This window comes from Durio zibethinus, chromosome 9, assembly GCF_047325235.1.
Source record: "Durio zibethinus cultivar Kanyao isolate XHJ-2024 chromosome 9, ASM4732523v1, whole genome shotgun sequence".
Taxonomy (NCBI): Eukaryota; Viridiplantae; Streptophyta; class Magnoliopsida; order Malvales; family Malvaceae; genus Durio; species Durio zibethinus.
In genome coordinates this window covers 9,838,431-9,843,619 of record NC_143170.1, presented here as the reverse complement: position 1 = coordinate 9,843,619, position 5,189 = coordinate 9,838,431, and the positions used below count along the sequence as shown (strand labels likewise).

General features: G+C 28.9%; 1 long non-coding RNA gene across 1 annotated transcript; it reads right to left on the bottom strand.

Moving 5' to 3' along the window:
- Positions 1-598: 598 nt before the first annotated feature.
- Positions 599-3,357, bottom strand: LOC149516785 (uncharacterized). The gene is made up of 2 exons (XR_016345391.1): positions 2,527-3,357; positions 599-2,280 (listed from the first exon to the last, which is right to left on the bottom strand). It is a non-coding gene; the product is annotated as an uncharacterized LOC149516785 (long non-coding RNA).
- Positions 3,358-5,189: the final 1,832 nt, after the last annotated feature.

Here is a 5,189-nt window from a genome sequence, read left to right as displayed (position 1 = left end):
CAAAATTAAAAATATTTAAATTAAATATTTTGTTTAAATAAAATTTTAAATTTTGAAAAATACAAAAATTTTCAAAAAAAAATGAAATTTTAAAAAATAAAATATTGAAAATTTTAAAATTTAAAATTTTAGAAAATATAGAATTTTTCTAAAAAATTCAAAATATTGAATTGCTTAGAAAAATAAAAGCAAATTTTATAAAATGCAAAAAAAAATTGAAAAAAAATAAAATGTTTTAAAATTATTAAATTTAATAGTTTAAAAATATGAAGAAAATTTTAAAAATTCAAAATATTAATTTTTTAAAAATTAAAGAGGTATGGTTTTTATTAGTAATTGGACCAAAATTATTAAATTCAACATGTACAAAAATGAAATTTTTATAAAATTTTACTCAAGGATCTAAAGTCCAAAATTTGTGTGAATGCATAAAATATTTGTATAATTTAATAATTGATTTCATTAATTTAAGTAACCACATCGGTTAATGCCACATCAATAAAATTAACGCCAACATCATCAAGTCAACAATCAAGTCATCATTTTTAATGATAAAATTTTGACAAAATTAGTAATTAGTTTAAGATTATTAAATTCAAATAATATGATAATTAAATTGATATAAATTACAATACATGAACTAAATTTTCAAATTTTAACAAAATACATAAACTTACGACATAATTTGAACAAATTGATAACAAAGCATCAGTTTGATTCCATTGTATATGGACCATATCACAAAAATAGGTGTGCTTTTATATATTCATGTTATCAGGTTGGCCACACCTCATGAGGGCAAAAAAATTATGGAAGGCCACATGCAAATGGTAGCCACTAGCCAAAAGGAGTTAATTCCAATGAAGTCTTTTTTCTTTGCAGCACTCAACAATTCTACCGAAAAGGAAAGAACTTGGGGACTGTATCCCTGCTCATCTCATCTTGCTTGACATATATATCGTTTGGGATCATTGTTGACTAGACTTCAAAGGCATTCGTCATAAATGAAATGACATTTCCTAATTTATCATAACTCCATCTCAAATATCTTCATCCAAAGGATCTTTTCCTCTAATCCAGTTTCCCTTTGTATCCTCTAATTTTTCCTGCACCCATAAAAAAATTATCAAATATAAGTGAAAATTTTAAATTTTACAAATGAGATTAATAAAATAATATATATTAATTATATCAATTAAAAAGATGGTATAATAAAATGTTCATGAAAGTCTAGCAGGATAAATGTAAAGTAATGAGCTTTAAGTTTCCAAGGAAATTCCTTAAAGGTTATAGCTTAAGACTTCATAAGATTTCGAGTTTGTATTTTATGATGGGCAAGACGAAATTTATGAAATAAAAAATAAAATTATTTCTCATTGTATAGCTCAATATCATGTGTATAAAAAAAATTTAAGCCCCAAAAAATACTGCTACTATGATAAGAAAGTGATAAGTTACTGTAAAGAAAAAAAAATGGTGCCACGTCTAAAATTTCATGCTTCAACGCTTTTGATATACCCCTGTAAATGGCTTGATAAAAAGTTTACCTGTGCGGAACAAAACGAATATGTCGGATCTCTCCCAGTTTTCACTCTAATTGCAGTTTGTAGACAGCATAGAATTTCCCACATGGATAGATACATAAAAACAATAGATGCCGATCGAGTTAACTTAGTTACATGGAAAAATATCTATCAATTAAACAATATCCTCCTTCCATCAAAGCTATTAATTAATTGCAGCTCTAATTTCTTAAAAAGTTGGTACTATCAATATAATTTTTTAATTTCATAAATAGTGTTAAAATTTTGATAACTTTTTTATATTTTTAAATATACCATGTGTCACCCCACTAACTTAATAGCAACAATAATCTGAAATGTGAAGAATAAACCAGTCTAAAATCTGATTACAATTTTTTGTTAAAATTCTATAACAGTGACTGATATCCCTAAACCATTATCTGCTACCTGAGTTATGATTCAAACCAAGTTAATAATTCGTGGCCATCTACTGTCGTAATATTCAGTTCCTTAATTTGCCCCAAATCAACAATATATTCTACGATAGCCATTTATCCCCACAAGGCAAGTGGTACCTACTTTTCCAGAATCACTTTATTTGTAATAACTGAGGCATAGCATCAGAATGTTTGATAGATTACGTGCTCCAATAGAATAGAAAAGGAACTTCCCTTGATCTTGAATGGTTAGCTTGATGTATACGGAACTCAAGATGAAATACCTAGTAAAATTAAACCAAGCTGGATCTTTAAAAACCCTGTTAAAAAGAAGAGAAAAAAAATGACACCAACTAAGCCAAAGTAATAGTTGGTTGGTAAAAGAGATTGGTAATAGTTTTCAATCAACTGAAAAAGCTGCCACTACACACAGTTACATGAGTAGAGTCTCATAACTTTATTAGGAAGGGTTACTTTAATGAATCTAGCATAATTTTAGATATGTTTAACAACATGAAAAGAAATGATCAAATTACAAACAAAGTATCCCCATCAAAAGAATTCACCTTCAAGCAATTTTCAACCTATTTTAGAAAACCTGAAGATCAACTTGATTCTAGAGAAGGAGAGTTTTTGAAGAACACATCAAGAAAAGCCAAACTCTCAAAGTCTCCCTCCAATTTTCAACCGCAGAACAAAATACTGACTAATACTGATATATGTAATAGTTTTTCTCACATATAAATACCACGCGGCAGAAATGATATTTAGAATTACTGGGTTAAAGGGATCACTGCTTGTGTTTAATGATGATCATAGCAAGAGAAATACATATACTAAAGCATGGAATGATAATGACGCAAAAAATAACTTTCTTTAGAAGTAAAGAGAAGAGAAGGGGTAGGGGTAAGAAGGCTGAAGGTGATGACAGGAGTATAGAGAGCACAAAGGAGTAGAATGCATTGCTGACTCCAAATTGCACACCATCATCTGTGCTCTCTATCTTCTGTCAACAACAATCACCAGTGCCTCCTTGTTCTCCCTATACTCCCTACACTGTTGTTTTAATTATAAAAACTTATTAGAAAAGGGAAAAGTTTACTTTAAAAGGAAAGGATGCCCCTCGGAGAGGAAAAAAATATATTTGAGAAAGGGGAAAAAAATGGTGAGTGATAAAGAAAAAGAAATTTGGGGGATGATGTATAGGAGGAGTCCCATAGGCCTCTATTTATAGGAAGAGAAAAGGGACGCCCACTGAAAGGAGTGATAAGTGTAGGGGTAAATACAGGTTTTTTCTAGAATAGGTACACCTTATTTTTGCTAACCTTGTCTTACAAATATATAATTTCTTTATAGTAGTACACTCACCCTTTTTAAGTGATCCCCAACAACCCTAATCGAACCACCCGATTTTTAATAACCTCCAATGATATTTCACAATGAGAAAATCTCCCATTTTTTTCATCGTTTTATCTTCATTTTTTTTAATATTTACTCTAATTATGATTAAGAGTTTTTTTGAAAAAATCTATATTTGATATATTATCAATATATAAATTTTATATATTGATAGTGAAATAAGTTACTCATTAATGATGTATTATCATCAGATTCACCTCATTAATGAATTGTCATCATCTGATTCATTAATAATATATAAAATCTATATATTGGTAGTAGATAAATATAAACTTTTTTTTTAAAATGGTTTAATCATTTATATATAAAGATTTACTGCCCTTGATGTAGTACTTAATTAACTATTGGGAAGGGTTTGGAAATGACTCGGAAATCATAGTGTAGTACCTTGCATTGGAACATATATATATCTACACTAAAACAGATTTTGGTTTTGAATGATCTTAAAGCAGCTTTATTTATGATATGCCACGTGCATAGGATTTGCTGCAAATCTTAGGGGATCATTTTACAAAGTCAAAACCCGCTTGCTGTGGCCTGTGGCTGTAAAATCTATATCCTTTCAGTTAAGTTGTTACGATATGCACATCTTGTTGACATTATCATCAATGATATGTGGGACCCACCATGCAAAATACATTCACAAGAATGTATATTGTGATAGGTAACATAGATAAATGCTTCTTTCAAGTGGTTGAAGTGCTCCAGAAGACGAAATATATGCAGACAAATTAGTCTCTGCAGAGTGAAAAAAGGGCATATGGCCATCTAGCAGCTGTAGCTAACATGACCCTGCTGCTTGAGTTGATTTTTCAAAAAAATAAAAAAGAAAAAGTAGCTCCATAGCCATCCACTAAAGCCAAATAGCGGCCACTGACATGGTTAAAATGAGGCAAGGTAGAGAGGGCAGCAAAACAATCATGTAGAAACAGGACATTTATGGTCCATTTTTTACTGATCAGTTGCAAATGGCTGATGTAGTCAGCTTTTGTCATGCATTCGACTGATCAGTTACATATATTTAGTTTTCTAATACATCACATTAACCAAATCCAAAATAGTGCATCAAGCAAGGGCATTGTTCAATCCTTTTGCGGACAGAAATAATGAAATTGGCCTGACGTCAAAGGATATTAGCCTTATCAGCCCACATTGCAACTTGCAAGAATGTCACTTGCACTCCATTTGGTGTATATTTCAGGGAAAATGGAACTGTAATTTAGGCTTCATTTGGATTTAAAAGCAGTTTTTGTAAGACACAATTACAACTGTAAATCGCATCATTATTACGTTTGGATGACAACTTTTCAACGTTTCATTGCATTATAGCACCAGTTATACACTGGATCTTTACGGATTCGGTGACAAATTACGTTCATTTGTTAAGTTTTTTCATTTTTAATCCTTTTTTTCTTTTGTTTTCCTTTTCCATTTTTTATTTTTATTTAAAAATTAGGAAATGACTTCTTTCAAGATAAAATTATTAATTTTTATTGATAAAATTATTATTTAACATATAAATAATTTAATAATTATCCAATAATTTTATAAACAGTAAATAATTTAAATTTTTTATTATGTATAATTTTTATTTAATAACTTTAATTATTATTTTATTTTTTAATTATATTTCATCTTATCATCATTATCATTTTTACATTTAAATATATATCTTATTATTAATTTTAATCTTACCATCATAATAATTAATTTCATATTTATCATTATTTTCAATCTTACAAAACCGACCATATAAATGAATCCATAGTCGGAAAAAATACGGTTCCCAATATACATGCCGTTTTGGGAA